This window comes from Olea europaea, chromosome 3 (assembly GCF_002742605.1).
Source record: "Olea europaea var. sylvestris chromosome 3, O_europaea_v1, whole genome shotgun sequence".
Classification (NCBI taxonomy): domain Eukaryota; kingdom Viridiplantae; phylum Streptophyta; class Magnoliopsida; order Lamiales; family Oleaceae; genus Olea; species Olea europaea.
In genome coordinates, this window is record NC_036239.1 from 23805969 (window position 1) to 23823773 (window position 17805).

The window sequence follows — 17805 nt, forward strand, 5'->3', positions numbered from 1 at the left end:
GCCAATGGATAGTGGCTTTTGATATCATGATAACTTCAAGTTTGTTCGTTTCTGGAGAATTGCTAGTCTAATTCGATTGGAATCGAGCCAATGAAAAGTGTCTTTTGATTTCGAGATAACTTCGAGTTTGTTCATCTTTGACGAATCGCTTGTCAAGTTCGATTGGAATCGAGCCAATAAAAAGTGGTTTTTGATTTCATGATAACTTCGAGATTGTTCATTTTCAAAGATTCGCTAGCCTAATTCTCTTTGAATCGAGCCGATGACAAGTGGCTTTTGATTTCATGATAACTTCGGGTATGTTCATTTTAGGCGAATCGATAGTGTAATTTGATTTGAATGGAGCCATTGAAAAGTGGCTTTTGATATCTTGATAACTTCGGATTTGTTAGTTTTTGGCGAATTGCTAGTCAACTTCGATTGGAATCGAGCAAATGAAAAGTGGCTTTTGATTTCAAGATAACTATAGGTCTTTTCGTTTTTGGCGAATTTCTAGTCTATTTCGATTTGAATCGAGCTAATGAAAAGTGGTTTTTGATTTCAGGATAACTTCGGGTCTTTTCAATTTTGGTGAATTACTAGTCTAATTCGATTGGAATCGAGCCAATGAAAAGTGGTTTTTGATAACATGATAACTTCGGGTTTGTTCATTTCTGGCGAATTGCTAATCTAATTCGATAGGAATCGAGCCAATGAAAAGTGGCTTTTGATTTCCTGATACATTTGGGTTTGTTCGTTTTTGGTGAATTGCTTGTCTAATTTTGACTGGAATCAAGCCAATGAAAAGTTGTTTTTGATTTCATGATAACTTGGGGTTTGTTCATTTTTGCCAAATTGCTAGTCTAATTCGATTGGAATCGAGCGAATGGAAAGTTGTTTTTGATTTCATGATAACTTCGGATTTTTTCATTTTTGGCGAATTTCTAGTCTAATTCAATTGGAATCGAGCCAATGAAAAGTGGTTTTTGATTTCAGGATAACTACGAGTCTTTTCATTTTTGGCAAATTGCTAGTTAAATTCGATTGGAATCGAGGCAATGAAAAGTTATTTTTGATATTATGATAAGTTCGGGTTTGTTCATTTTTGGCGAATTGCTAGCCTAATTCGATTGGTATCGAGCCAATGAAAAGTGGTTTTTGATTTCATGATAGCTTCGGGTTTGTTCATTTTTGGCGAATTCCTAGTCTAATTCGATTGGAATCCAGCCAATGAAAAGTGGCTTCTGATTTCATGATAACTTTGAGCTTGTTCGTTTTTGACAAATTGCTAGTCCAATTCGATTGGAATCGAGCCACTAAATAGTGGTTTTTGATTTCTTCTTAACTTCGGGTTCGTTCATTTTTGGCGAATTGCTAGTCTCATTCGATTGGAATCGAGCCAATAAAAGGCGGCTTTCGATTTCAGGATAACATCGGCTTCATTAATTTTTGGCGAATTGATAGTCGAATTCGATTGGAATCGAGCCAATGAAAAGTGGTTTTTGGTTTCATGATAACTTTGGGTTTGTTCGTTTTTGGTGAATTGGTTGTCTAATTTGACTGGAATCGAGCCAATGAAAAGTGCTTTTTGATTTCATTATAACTTCAGGTTTGTTCATTTTCGCGAGTTGCTAGTCTAATTCGAATGGAATCGAACCAATGAAAATTGGTTTTTGATTTCATGATCACTTTGGGTCTTTTCATTTTTGGCGAATTGCAAGTCTAATTCTATTGGAATTGAGCCAATGAATAGTGGTTTTTGATATCATGATAACTTCGAGTTTGTTCATTTTTGGCGAATTGCTAGTCTAATTCAATTGGAATCGGCCAATGAAAAGTGTCTTTTGATTTCGAGATAACTTCGAGTTTGTTCATTTTTGAAGAATCGCTTGTCAAATTCGATTGAAATCGAGCCAATGAAAACTGATTTTTGATTTCATGATAACTTCGAGATTGTTCATTTTCGAAGATTCGCTAGCCTAATTCTCGTTAATCAAGCCGATGAAAAGTGGTTTTTGATTTCATGATAACTTCGGGTATGTTCATTTTAGGTGAATCGATAGTGTAATTTGATTTGAATGGAGCCATTGAAAAGTGGCTTTTGATATCTTGATAACTTCGGATTTGTTAGTTTTTGGCGAATTGCTAGTCTACTTCGATTGGAATCTAACAAATGAAAAGTGGCTTTTGATTTCAAGATAACTATGGGTCTTTTCGTTTTTGGCGAATTTCTAGTCCAATTCAATTTGAATCGAGCTAATGAAAAGTGGTTTTTGATTTCAGGATAACTTCGGGTCTTTTCAATTTTGGTGAATTACTAGTCTAATTCGATTGGAATCGACCCAATGAAAAGTGGTTTTTGATAAAATGATAACTTCGGGTTTGTTCATTTCTGGCGAATTGCTAATCTAATCCGATAGGAATCGAGCCAATGAAAAGTGGCTTTTGATTTCCTTATACATTTGGGTTTGTTCATTTTTGGTGAATTGCTTGTCTAATTTTGACTGGAATCAAGCCAGTGAAAAGTTGTTTTTGATTTCATGATAACTTCGGGTTTGTTCATTTTTGGCAAATTGTTAGTCTAATTCAATTGGAATCGAGTGAATGGAAAGTTGTTTTTGATTTCATGATAACTTTGGGTTTTTTTCATTTTTGGCGAGTTGCTAGTCTAAATCAATTGGAATCGAGCCAATGAAAAGTGGTTTTTGATTTCAGGATAACTACGAGTCTTTTCTTTTTTGGTGAATTGCTAGTTAAATTTGATTGGAGTCAAGGCAATGAAAAGTTATTTTTGATATCATGATAAGTTCGGGTTTGTTCATTTTTGGCTAATTGCTAGCCTAATTCGATTGGTATCGAGCCAATGAAAAGTGGTTTTTGATTTCATGATAACTTCGGGTTTGTTCGTTTTTGGAGTATTGCTAGTCTAATTCGATTGGAATCCAACCAATGAAAAGTGGCTTCTAATTTCATGATAACTTCGAGCTTGTTCATTTTTGACAAATTGCTAGTCCAATTCGATTGGAATCGAGCCACTGAAAAGTGGTTTTTGATTTCTTCTTAACTTCGGGTTCGTTCATTTTTGGCGAATTGCTAGTCTCATTCGATTGGAATCGAGCCAATGAAAATCGACTTTCAATTTCAGGATAACATCGGCTTCATTCGTTATTGGTGAATTGATAGTCGAATTCGATTGGAATCGAGCCAATAAAAAGTGGTTTTTGGTTTCATGATACTTTGGGTTTGTTTGTTTTTGGTGAATTGCTTGTCTAATTGGACTGGAATCAAGCCAATGAAAAGTGCTTTTTGATTTCATGATAACTTCAGGTTTGTTCATTTTGGCGAGTTGCTAGTCCAATTCGAATGGAATCGAACCAATGGAAAGTGGTTTTTGATTTCAAGATCACTTTGGGTCTTTTCATTTTTGGCGAGTTGCAAGTCTAATTCGATTGGAATTGAGCCAGTGAATAGTGGCTTTTGATATCATGATAACTTCGAGTTTGTTCATTTTTGCGAATTGCTAGTCTAATTCGATTGGAATCAAGCTAATGAAAAGTGTCTTTTGATTTCGAGATAACTTCGAGTTTGTTCATTTTTGACGAATCGCTTGTTAAATTCGATTGGAATCGATCCAATGAAAAGTGGTTGTTGATTTCATGATAACTTCGAGATTGTTCATTTTCGAAGATTCGCTAGTCTAATTCTATTTGAATCGAGCTGATGAAAAGTGGTTTTTGATTTCAAGATAACTTCGGGTATGTTCATTTTAGGCGAATTGGTAGTGTAATTCAATTTGAATGGAGCCAATGAAAAGGGGCTTTTGATATCATGATAACTTCGGAGTTGTTAGTTTTTGGCGAATTGCTAGTCTACTTCGATTGGAATCGAGCAAACGAAAAGTGACTTTTGATTTCATGATAACTTCGAGTTTGTTCATTTTTGACGAATCGCTTGTCGAATTCGATTGGAATTGAGCCAATGAAAAGTTATTTTTGATTTCATGATAACTTCGAGTTTGTTCATTTTTTACGGATCGCTAGTCTAATTCAATTTAAGTCGAGCCAATGAAAAGTGGTTTTTGATTTCATAATAACTTCGAGTTTGTTCACTTTTGATGAATTGGTTGTCCAATTCGATTGGAATCAAGCCAATGGAAAGTGGCTTTTGATATCATGATAACTTCGGCATTTTTTTGTTTCTTGCGAATTGCTAGTCTAATTCGATTGGAATGGAGCCAATGAAATGTGGCTTTTGATTTCTAGATAACTTCGAGTTGGTTCGTTTTTGACCAATCGTTTGTCAAATTTGATTGGAATCGAACCAATGAAAAGTGGTTTTTGAATTCATGAAAACTTCGAGTTTGTTCATTTTCGACGATTCACTAGTCCAATTCGATTGGAATCGAGCCAATGAAATTTGGTTTTTAATTTCAAGATAACTTCGGGCTTGTTCGTTTTAGGCAAATTGCTAGTCTAATTCGATTGGAATCAGGCCAATGAAAAGTGGATTTTGATTTCATGATAACTTCGAGTTTGTTCGTTTTTGGCAAATTACTAGTCTAATTCAATTGGAATCAAGTCAATGAAAAGTGGTTTTTGATTTCAAGATAACTTCGAGTCTTTTCATTTTTGACGAATTGCTAGTCTAATTCGATTGGAAACGAACCAATTAAAAGTGGTCTTTGATGTCATCATAACTTCGGGTTTGTTCGTTTCGGGCGAATTGCTTGTCTAATATGATTGGAATCGAGTCAATGAAAAGTGGTTTTGATTTCATGACAACTTCGGGTTGGTTCCTTTTTAGTGAATTGCTAGTTTAATTTGATTGGAATCGAGCCAATGAAAAGTGGTTTTTGATTTCAAGATAAGTTCGGGACTTTTCATTTTTGGCGAATTGCAAGTCTAATTTGATTGGAATCGAGCAAATGAATAGTGGCTTTTGATATCATGATAACTTCGAGTTTGTTCGTTTCTAGCGAATTGCTAATCTAATTCGATTGGAATCGAGCCAATGAAAAGTGGCTTTTGATTTCATGATAACTTCGAGTTTGTTCATTTTTGACGAATTGCTTGTCAAATTCAATTGGAATCGAGCCAATGAAAAGTGATTTTTGATTTCATGATAACTTTGAGTTTTGTTCCTTTTCGGTGATTTGCTAGTCTAATTCGATTGGAATCGAGCTGATGAAAAGTGGTTTTTGATTTCAAGATAACTTCAGGTTTTTTCGCTTTAGGCGAATTGCTAGTCTAATTTGATTTGAATCGAGCCGATGAAAAGTGGTTTTTGATTTCATGATAACTTCGGGTTTGTTCATTTTCGGGAAATTGCTAGTCTAATTCGATTGCAATTGAGCCAATTAAAAGTGGCTTTTGATTTCATGATAACTTCGAGTTTCTTTATTTTTGGCGAATTGCTAATCCAATTCAATTGGAAATGACCCGACGAAAAGTGGCTTTTGATTTCAGGATAACATCGGCTTCATTCGTTTCAGGCGAATTGCTAGTCTAAATCGATTTTAACCAAGCCAACGAAAGGTGGCTTTTGATATCATGATAACTTCGAGTTTGTTCGTTTATGGCTAATTGCTAGACTAATTCGATTGGAAATGAGCCAATGAAAAGTGGCTTTTAATTTCATGATAACTTCGCGTTTGTTCATTTTTTACGAATCGCTTGTCAAGTTCGATTGGAATTGAGCCAATGAAAAGTGGTTTTTGATTTCATGATAACTTCGAGTTTGTTCATTTTTAACGAATCGCTAGTCTAATTTGATTGGAATCAAGCCAATGAAAAGTGGTTTTTGATTTCAAGATAACTATGAGTCTTTTCATTTTTGACGAATTGCTAGTCTAATTCGATTCGAATCGAGCCAATGAAAAGTTGTTTTTGATATCTTGATACTTTGGGTTTGTTCGTTTCGGGCGAATTGCTAGTCTAATTCGATTGGAATCAACCAAATGAAAAGTGGCTTTTGATTTCATGATTACTTCGAATTTGTTCTTTATTGACGAATCGCTTGTCAAATTTGATTGGAATCGAGCCAATGAAAAGTGGTTTTTGATTTCGTGATAACTTCGAGTTTGTTCATTTTAGACGAGTCACTAGTCTAAGTCGATTGGAATCGAGCGAATGAAAAGTGGGTTTTGATTTCATGATTACTTCGAGTTTGTTTGTTTTTGACAAATCACTACTTTAATTCGATTGGAATCGAACCAATGAAAAGTTGGTTTTGATATCATGGTGACTTCGGTTTCTTTTTCTTTGGCGAATTCCTAGTCTAATTCGATTGGAATCGAGCCAATGAAAAGTGGTTTTTGATTTCAAGATAACTTCAGGTTTGTTCGTTTTAGGTGAATTTCTAGTCTAATTCGATTTGAATCGAGCCAATGAAAAGTGGTTTTTTGATTTCATGATAACTTCGGGTTTGTTCATTTTCGGGGAATTACTAGTCTAATTCGATTGGAATCGAGCCAGTTAAAAGTGGCTTTTAATTTAATGGTAACTTCGACTTTGTTTGTTTTTGCGAATTACTAATCTAATTCGATTGGAATCGAGCTAACGAAAAGTGGCTTTTGATTTCATGATAACTTCGAGTTTGTTCTTTTTTACCAATCGATTGTCAAATTCGATTGGAATCGAGCCAAAGAAAAGTTGTTTTTGATTTCATGATAACTTCGAGTTTGTTCGCTTTGGACAAATCACTTGTCTAATTCGATTGAAATTGAGCTAATGAAAAGTGGGGGTTTTGATTTCATGATTACTTCGAGTTTGTTCATTTTTCATGAATCGCTAGTCTAATTCTATTGGAATCGAGCCAATGAAAAGTGGCTTTTGATATCATGATAACTTCGGGTGTGTTTATTTTTAGCGAATTGCTAGCCTGATTCAATTGGAATCGAGCCAATGAAAAGTTGTTTTTGATTTTATGATAAGTTCGGGTTTATTCGTTTTTGGCAAATTGCTAGCCTAATTCGATTGGAATCGAGCCAATGAAAAGTGGTTTTTGATTTCATGATAACATTGAGTTTGTTCATTTTTATCGATTTGCTAGTCTAATTCGATTGGAATCGAGCCAATGAAAGGTGGTTTTTGATTTCATTATAACTTCAACTTTGTTCTTTTTTGATGAATTACTAGTCTAATTCGATTAGAATCGAGCTAATGAAAAGTGGTTTTTGATTTCATGATAACAGCGGGTTTATTCGTTTTTGACGAATTGCTAGCCTAATTCGATTAGACTTGAGCCAATGAAAAGTGGCTTTCGATTTCGAGATAACGTCGGCTTCATTCATTTTTGGCGAATTGCTAGTCGAATTCGATTAGAATCGAGCCAATGAAAAGTGCTTTTTGATTTCATGATAACTTTGAGTTTGTTCATTTTTGGTGAATTGCTTGTCTAATTTGACTGGAATCGAGCCAATGAAAAGTGGTTTTTGATTTCATGATAACTTCGGGTTTGTTCATTTTGGTAAGTAGCTAGTCTAATTCGAATGGAATCGAGCCAATGAAAAGTTATTTTTGATTTCTTGATAACTTCGGGTTTGTTCATTTTTTGGCGAATTGCTAGTCTAATTCAATTGGAATCAAGCTAATGAAAAGTGTTTTTTGATTTCAAGATAACTACGAGTCTTTTCGTTTTTGGCGAATTGCTAGTCTAATTCGATTGGAAACAAGCCAATGAAAAGTTGTTTTTGATTTCATGATAAGTTCGGGTTTGTTCATTTTTGGCGAATTGCTAGCCTAATTCGATTGGAATTGTGCAAATGAAAAGTAGTTTTTGATTACATGATAACTTTGGGTTTCTTTATTTTTGGCGAATTGCTAGTCTAATTCGATTGGAATCGAGCCAACGAAAAGTGGTTTTTGATTTCAAGATATCTTTGGGTTTGTTCATTTTAGGCGAATTGCTAGTCTAATTCAATTGGAATCGAGCTAATGAAATGTGGTTTTTGATTTCATTGTAACTTCAGATATGTTCGTTTTTGGCGAATTGCCAGTCTAATTCGATTGGAATCGAGCCAATGAAAAGTGGCATTTGATTTCATGATAACTTCGAGTTTGTTCCTTTTTGACGAATTACTAGTCTGATTCGATTGGAATCGAGCCAATGAAAAGTGGTTTTCGATTTCAAGATAACAGCGGGTTTGTTTGCTTTTCGAGAATTGCTAGTCTAATTCGATTGGACTCGATCGAAAGAAAAGTGGTTGTTGATTTCATAATAAGTTCATGTTTGTTCATTTTTAGTGAACTCTTAGTCTAATTCGAGTGGACTCGAGCAAATGAAACGTAGTTTTTGATTTAATGATAACTTCTGGTTTGTTTGTTTTTAGTGAATTGCTAGTCTAATTCGATTGGAATCAAGCCAATGAAACGTGATTTTTGATTTCATGATGACTTTAGGTTTATTCATTTTTCGTGAATTGCGAGTCTAATTCAATTAGAATTGAACCAAGTGGTTTATGATTTCATGATAACTTCGGGTTTGTTTGTTTTTGGCGAACTGCTAGTCTAATTCGATTGGACTCGAGCCGACGAAAAGTGACTTTGGATTTCATGATAACTTTAGGTTTGTTCGTTTTTGGCGAATTGCTAGTCTAATTCGATTGGAATCGAGCCACTGAAAAGTGGTTCTTGATTCCAAGATAACTTCCGGTTTGTTCGTTTTTCGAGAATTGCTAGTCTAATTCGATTTGAATCTACCCAATGAAAAGTGGCTTTTGATTTCATGATAACTTCGAGTCTCTTTGTTTTTTACGAATTGCTAGTCCAACTTGCTTGGAATCGAGCCAATGAAAAGTGGTTTTTTATTTCTTCATAAATTCGGGTTTGTCATTTTTGGCGAGTTGCTAGTCTAATTCGATTAGAATCGAGCAAATGAAAAGTGGCTTTCGATTTCAGGATAACATCAACTTCATTCATTTTTGGCGAATTGCAGGTCGAGTTCGGTTGGAATCGAGCCAATGAAAAGTGGTTTTTGATTTCATGATAACTTCAGGTTTGTTCTTTTTTGGCGAATTGCAGGTCTAATTCGATTGGAACCGAGCCAATGAAAAGTGGTTTTTGATTTCAAGATATCTTCGGGTTTTTTTTGTTTTAGGGGAATAGCTAGTCTATTTCGAATGGAATCGAGCCAATGAAAAGTGATTTTTGATTTCATTATATCTTCGGGTTTGTTCATTTTCGACGAATTGTTAGTCTAATTCGATTGGAACCGAGCCAATTAAAAGTGGCTTTTGATTTCATGATAACTTTGAGTTCGTTGGTTTTTGGCAAATTGCTAGTTAGATTCGATTGGAATCGAGCCAATGAAAAGTGTCTTTCGATTTCAGGATAACATCGGCTGCATTCGTTTTTGGCGAATTGCTAGTTGAATTCGATTGGAATCGAGCAAATGAAAAGTTATTTTTAATTTCATGATAGCTTCGACTTTGTTCATATTTGGTGAATTCCTTGTCTAATATGACTGGTATCGAGCCAATGAAAAGTGGTTTTTTGATTTCATGATAACTTCAGCTTTTTTATTTTGGCGAGTTGCTAGTCTAATTCGAATTGAATCGAGCTAATAAAAAGTTGTTTTTGACTTCTTGATAACTTTGGGTTTGTTCATTTTTGGCGAATTGCTAGTCGAATTCGATTGGAATCAAGCCAATGAAAATGGTTTTTGATTTCATGATAACTTCGAGTTTGTTCATTTTTGGTGAATTGCTTGTCTAATTTGACCGAAATCGTGCCAATGAAAAGTGGTTTTTGATTTCATGATAACTTCAGGTTTGTTCATTTTGACAAGTTGCTAGTGTAATTCGAATTGAATCGAGCCAATGAAAAGTTATTTTTGATTTCTTGATAACTTCGGGTTTGTTCATTTTTGGCGAATCGCTAGTCTAATTCGATTGGAATCGAGCTAATGAAAAGTGGTTTTTGATTTCAAGAAAACTACGAGTCTTTTCGATTTTGGCGAATTGCTAGTCTAATTCGATTGGAAACAAGCCAATGAAAAGTTGTTTTTGATTTCATGATAAGTTCGGGTTTGTTTGTTTTTGGCGAATTGCTAGCCTAATTTGATTGGAATCGAGCCAATGCAAAGTTGTTTTTGATTTCATGATAAGTTCAGGTTTGTTCATTTTTGGCAAATTGCTAGCCTAATTCGATTGGAATTGAGCTAATGAAAAGTGATTTTTGATTTCATGATAACTTTGGGTTTGTTCATTTTTGGCGAATTGCAGTGGTTTTTGATTTCAAGATATCTTTGGGTTTGTTCGTTTTAGGCGAATTGCTAGTCTAATTCGATTGGAATCGAGCTAATGAAATGTGGTTTTTGATTTCATTATAACTTCAGATATGTTCATTTTTGGCGAATTGATAGTCTAAATCGATTGGAATCGAGCCAATGAAAAGTGGCATTTGATTTCATGATAACTTTGAGTTTGTTCATTTTTGACGAATTACAAGTCTAATTCGATTGGAATCGAGCCAGTGAAAAGTGGTTTTCGATTTCAAGAGAACAGGGGGTTTGTTTGTTTTTTACGAATTGCTAGTCTAATTCGATTGGACTTGAGCAAAAGAAAAGTGGTTTTTGATTTCATGATAACTTCAGGTTTGTTCATTTTTAGCGAACTCCTAGTCTAATTCAAGTGGACTCGAGACAATGAAACGTAGTTTTTGATTTAATGATAACTTCTGGTTTGTTTGTTTTTAGTGAATTGCTAGTCTAATTCGATTGGAATCAAGCCAATGAAACGTGGTTTTTGATTTCATGATGACTTCATGTTTATTCATTTTTCGTGAATTACAAGTCTAATTCGATTAGAATCGAGCCAAGTGGTTTATGATTTCATGATAACTTCGAGTTTGTTTATTTTTGGCGAACTGCTAGTCTAATTCGATTGGACTCGAGCCGATGAAAAGTGATTTTGGATTTCATGATAACTTCAGGTTTGTTCATTTTTGGCAAATTGCTAGTCTAATTCGATTGGAATCAAGCCATTGAAAAGTGGTTTTTGATATCATGACAACTTCAGGCTTGTTCATTTTTAGTGAATTGCTAGTCAAATTCGATTGGAATCGAGCTATTGAAAAGTGGTTTTTGATATCATGATAACTTCAGCCTTGTTCGTTTTTGGTGAATTGCTAGTCTAATTCGATTGGAATCGAGCCAATGAAAAGTGGCTTTTGATTTCATGATAACTTCGAGTCTCTTTATTTTTTACGAATTGCTAGTCCAACTCGATTGGAATCGAGCCAATGAAAAGTGGTTTTTATTTCTTCATAACTTCCAGTTTGTTCATTTTTGGCGAGTTGCTAGTCTAATTTGATTAGAATCGAGCCAATGAAAAGTGGCTTTCGATTTCAGGATAACATCGACTTCATTCATTTTTGGCGAATTGCAGGTCGAATTCGATTGGAATCAAGCCAATGAAAAGTGGTTTTTGATTTCATGATAACTTTGGGTTTGTTCTTTTTTGGCGAATTGCTAGTCTAATTCGATTGGAATCGAGCCAATGAAAAGTGGTTTTTGATTTTAGGATATCTTCGGGTTTGTTTGTTTTAGGGAAATTGCTAGTCTATTTCGAATGGAATCGAGCCAATGAAAAGTGGTTTTTGATTTCATTATATCTTCGGGTTTATTCATTTTCAACGAATTGCTAGTCTAATTCGATTGGAATCGATCCAATTAAAAGTGGCTTTTGATTTCATGATAACTTTGAGTTTGTTGGCTTTTGACAAATTGCTATCCAATTCGATTGGAATCGAGCCAATGAAATGTGGCTTTCGATTTCAAGATAACATCGGCTTCATTCGTTTTTGGCGAACTGCTAGTCCAATTCGATTGGAATCGAGCAAATGAAAAGTGGTTTTTGATTTCATGATAACTTCGAGTTTGTTCGTTTTTCATGAATTTCTTGTCTAATTTGACTGGAATCGAGCCAATGAAAAGTGGTTTTTTGATTTCATGATAACTTCGGCTTTGTTCATTTTGGCGAGTTGCTAGTCTAATTTGACTTGAATCGAGTCAATGAAAAGTTGTTTTTGATTTCTTGATAGCTTCGGGTTTGTTCGTTTTTGACGAATTGCTAGTCTAATTCAATTTGAATCGAGCTAATGAAAAGTGGTTTTTGATTTCAAGATAATTGCGAGTCTTTTCATTTTTTACGAATTGCTAGTCTAATTCGATTGGAATCGAGCCAATGAAAAGCTGTTTTTGATATCATCATAACTTCGAGGTTGATCGTTTCTAGCGAATTGCTAGTCTAATTCGATTGGAATCAACCAAATGAAGAGTGGCTTTTGATTTCATGATAACTTCGAGTTTGTTCATTTTTGATGAATCCCTTGTTAAATTCGATTGGAATCGAGCCAATGAAAAGTGGTTTTTGATTTCATGATAACTTTAAGTTTGTTCATTTTTTACGAATCGCTAGTCTAATTCGATTGGAATCGAGCCAATGAAAAGTGGTTTTTGATTTCATGATAACTTCGAGTTTGTTCATTTTTGGTGAATTGCTAGTATAGCTTGATTGGAATCGAGCCAATGAAAAGTTGTTTTTGATTTCATGATAAGTTCGGGTTTTTTCATTTTTGTCGAATTGCTAGCCTAATTCGATTGGAGTCGAGCCAATGAATAGTGACTTTTTATATCATGATAATTTCGAGTTTGTTCGTTTCAGGCGAATTGCTAGTCTAATTCGATTGGATCGAGCCAATGAAAAGTGTCTTTTGATTTCATAATAACTTCGAGTTTGTCCATTTTTGACGAATCGCTTGTCAAATTCGATTGGAATCTAGGCAATGAAAAGTGGTTTTTGATTTCATGATAACTTCGAGTTTGTTCATTTTCGACGATTCGCTAGTCTAATTCGATTGGAATCGAGCTGATGAAAAGTCATTTTTGATTTCAAGATAACTTCGGGTTTGTTCATTTTAGGCGGATTGCTAGTCTAATTCGATTTGAATTGAGCAAATGAAAAGTGGTTTTTGATTTCATGATAACTTCGGGCTTACTCATTTTTTACGAATTCCTAGTCTAATTCGATTGGAATCGAGCCAATGAAAAGTGGTTTTCGATTTCAAGATTATTTCGGGTCTTTTCGTTTTTTTCGAATTGCTAGTCTAATTCGATTGGAATCGAGCAAATGGAAAGTTGTTTTTGATAGCATGGTAACTTCGAGTTTGTTCTTTTCTGGTGAATCGCTAGTCTAATTCGATTGGAATTGAGCCAACTAAAAGTGGTTTTTTATATCATGATAACTTCGGGTTTGTTCGTTTCTAGCGAATTGCTACTCAATTGGAATCGAGCCAATGAAAAGTGGCTTTTGATTTCATGGTAACTTCTAGTTTGTTTGTTTTTGACGTATCGCTTGTCAAAGTCAATTGGAATCGAGCCAGTGAAGAGTGGTTTTTTATTTCATGATACCTTCAGGTTTGTTCATTTTTGGTGAATTGCTAGTCTAGCTTGATTGGAATCGAGCCAATGAAAAGTTGTTTTTGATTTCATGGTAAGTTCGGGTTTTTTCATTTTTAACGAATTGCTTGCCTAATTCGATTGGAATCGAGCCAATGAAAAGTGGTTTTTGATTTCATGATAACTTTGGGTTTGTTCATTTTTGGCGAATTGCTAGTCTAATTCGATTGGAATGGAGCCAATGAAAAGTGGCTTTTGATTTCATGATAACTTCGAGTTTGTTCGTTTTTGACGAATTGCTAGTCCAATTCGATTGGAATCGAGCAACGAAAAGTGGTTTTTGATTTCTTCTTAACTTCAGGTTCGTTCATTTTTGGCGAATTGCTAGTCTCATTCGATTGGAATCGAGCCAATGAAAAGTGGCTTTCGATTTTAGGATAACATCAGCTTTATTCATTTTTGGCGAATTGATAGTTGAACTCGATTGGAATCGAGCCGATGAAAAGTGGTTTTTTATTTCATGATAACTTTGGGTTTGATCATTTTTGGTGAATTGCTTGTCTAGTTTGACTGCAATCGAGCCAATGAAAAGTGATTTTCAATTTCATGATAACTTCGTGTTTATTCATTTTAGCGAGTTCCTAGTCCAATTCAAATGGAATCGAGCCAATGAAAAGTAGTTTTTTATTTCAAGATCACTTCAGGTCTTTTCATTTTTGGCGAATTGCAAGTCTAATTTGATTGGAATCGAGCCAATAAATAGTGGCTTTTGATATCATGATAACTTCGAGTTTGTTCGGTTATGGTGAATTGCTAGTCTAATTCAATTAGAATCTAGCAAATGAAAAGTGTATTTTGATTTCATTATAACTTTGAGTTTGTTCATTTTTGACGAATCGCTTGTTAAATTCGATTAGAATCAAGCCAACGAAAAGTGGTTTTTGATTTCATGATAACTTCGAGATTGTTCATTTTCGACGATTCGCTGGTCTAATTCTATTGGAATCAAGCCGATGAAAAGTGGTTTTTGATTTCAAGATAACTTTGGGCATGTTCGTTTTAGGCGAATCGCTAGTGTAATTCGATTTGAATCGAGCCAATGAAAAGTGGCTTTTGATATCACGATAACTTCAGGTTTGTTATTTTTTGGCGAATCGCTAGTTTAATTCGATTGGAATCAAGCAAATGAAAAGTGGCTTTTGATTTAATGATAACTTCGAGTTTGTTCATTTTTGACGAATCGCTTGTCGAATTCGATTAGAATTGAGCCAATGAAAAGTGGTTTTTGACTACATGATAACTTCGACTTTGTTCATTTTTTACGAATCGCTAGTCTAATTCAATTGAAATCAAGCCAATGAAAAGTGGCTTTTGATTTCAAAATAACTTCGAGTTTGTTCATTTTTGACGAATTGGTAGTCTAATTCTATTAGAATCGAGCCAATGGAAAGTGGCTTTTGATATCATGATAACTTCTAGTTTGTTCATTTCTGACGAATTGCTAGTCTAATTCGATTGGAATGGAGCCAATGAAATGCAGCTTTTGATTTCTAGATAACTTCGAGTTTGTTCGTTTTTGACGATTCACTAGTCCAATTCGATTGGAATCAAGCCAATGAAAATTGGTTTTTAATTTCAAGATAACTTCGGGCTTGTTCATTTTAGGAGAATTGCTAGTCTAAGTCGATTGGAATCAAGACAATGAAAAGTGGTTTTTGATTTCATGATAACTTCGAGTTTCTTCGTTTTTGGCGAACTACTAGTCTAATTCAATTGGAATCGAGTCAATGAAAAGTGGTTTTTGAATTCAAGATAACTTCGGGTCTTTCCTTTTTGGCAAATTGCTAGTCTAATTCGATTGGAAACGAACCTATGAAAAGTGGTTTTTGATATCATGATAACTTCGAGTTTGTTCGTTTCTGGCGAATTACTAGTCTAATACGATTGGAATCGAGCCAATGAAAAATGGTTTTTGATTTCATGATAACTTCGGGTTTGTTCATTTTTAGTGAATTTCTAGTCTGATTCGATTGGAATCGAGCAAATGAAAAGTGGTTTTTGATTTCAAGATAACTTCGGGACTTTTAATTTTTGGCGAATTACAAGTCTAATTCGATTGGAGTCGAGCCAATGAATAGTAGTTTTTGATAGCATGATAACTTTGAGTGTGTTTGTTTCTGGCGAATTGCTAGTCTAATTCGATTGGAATCGAGCCAATGAAAAGTGTCTTTTGATTTCATGATAACTTCGAGTTTGTTCATTTTTAATGAATCGCTTGTCAAATTCAATTAGAATCTAGACAATGAAAAGTGGTTTTTGACTTCATGATAACTTTGAGTTTGTTCCTTTTTGGCGATTCGCCAGTCTAATTCAATTGGAATCGAGCCATTGAAAAGTGGTTTTTTATTTCAAGATAACTTTGGGTTTGTTCATTTTAGGCGAATTGCTAGTCTAATTCAATTTGAATCGAGCCAATGAAAAAGTGGTTTTTGATTTCATGATAACTTCGGGTTTGTTCATTTTCGGGGAATTGCTAGTCTAATTCGATTGGAATCGAGCCAATTAAAAGTGGCTTTCGATTTTAGGATAACATCGGCTTCATTTGTTTTAGGCAAATTGCTAGTCTAATTCGATTTGAATGGTATCTTAATAACTTCTGGTTTGTTCGTTTCTGACGAATTGCTAGTCTAATTTGATTGGAATCGAGCAAATTAAAAGTGGCTTTTGATTTCATGATAACTTCAAGTTTGTTCATTTTTGACGAATCACTTGTAAAATTCTATTGGAATCGAGCCAATGAAAAGTGGTTTTTGATTACATGATAACTTCGAGTTTGTTCGTTTTTCACAAATCGCTAGTCGAATTTGATTGGAATTGAGCTAATGAAAAGTGGCTTTTGATTTCAAGATAACTACGAGTCTTTTCATTTTTGGTGAATTGCTAGTCTAATTCGATTGGAATCGAGCCAATGAAAAGTTGTTTTTGATATCATGATACTTCGGGTTTGTTCATTTCGGGCGAATTACTAGTCTAATTCGACTGGAATCAACCAAATGAAAAGCAGCTTTTGATTTCATGATTACTTCGAGTTTGTTCATTTTTGACGAATTGCTTGTCAAATTCGATTGGAATCGAGCCAGTGAAAGGTGGTTTTTGATTTCATGATAACTTCGAGTTTGTTCATTTTGGACGAATCGCTAGTCTAATTCGATTGAAATCGAGTGAATGAAAAGTGGGTTTTGATTTCATGATTAGTTCGAGTTTGTTTGTTTTTGACGAATCGCTAGTCTAATTTGATTGGAATCAAGCCAATGAAAAGTGGCTTTTCATATCATGATAACTTCAGTTTCTTTATTTTTGGCTAATTCCTAGTCTAATTCGATTGGAATCGAGCCAATGAAAAGTGGCTTTTGATATCATGATAACTTTGGGTTTGTTCATTTCTAGCGAATTGCTAGTCTAATTCAATTGGAATCGAGTCAATGAAAAGTGGCTTTTGATTTCATGATAACTTCTAGTTTGTTCATTTTTGACGAATCGCTTGTCAAATTCGATTGGAATCGAGCCAATGAAGAGTTGTTTTTGATTTCATGATACCTTCGGGTTTGTTCATTTTTGGTGAATTGCTATACTTGTTTGATTGGAATCGAGCCGATGAAAAGTTGTTTTTGCTTTCATGATAAGTCCGGTTTTGTTCATTTTTAGCAAATTGCTAGCCTAATTCGATTGGAATCGAGCCACTGAAAAGTGGTTTTTGATTTCATGTAACTTCGCGTTTGTTCATTTTTGGGGAATTGCTAGTATAATTTGATTGGAATCGAGCCAATGAAAAGTGGTTTTGGATTTCAAGATATCTTCGGATTTGTTCATTTTAGGCGAATTGCTAGTCTAATTCTATTGGAATCGAACTAATGAAAAGTGGTTTTTGATTTCATTATAACTTCGGCTTTGTTTGTTTTTGGCAAATTGCTAGTCTAATTCGATTGGAATCGAGCCAATGAAAAGTGGCTTTTGATTTCATGATAACTTTGAGTTTGTTCGTTTTTGATGAATTGCTAGTCTAATTCGATAGGAATCGAGCCAATGAAAAGTGGTTTTTGAATTCATGATAACATCGGGTTTGTTCATTTTTTACGAATTGCTAGTCTAGTTCTATTGGACTCGAGCGAAAGAAAAGTGGTTTTTGATTTCAAGGTAACTTCAGGTTTGTTCATTTTTAGCAAATTCCTAGTCTAATTAGATTGGACTCGTGTCAATGAAACGTGATTTTTAATTTCGTAATAACTTCTGGATTGTTCGTTTTTAGCGAATTGCTAGTCTAATTCGATTGGAATCTAGCCAAACGTGGTTTTTAATTTATTTATAACTTCAAGTTTGTTAGTTTTTGGCGAATTGAGAGTCTAAATCGATTGGAATTAAGCCAAGGAA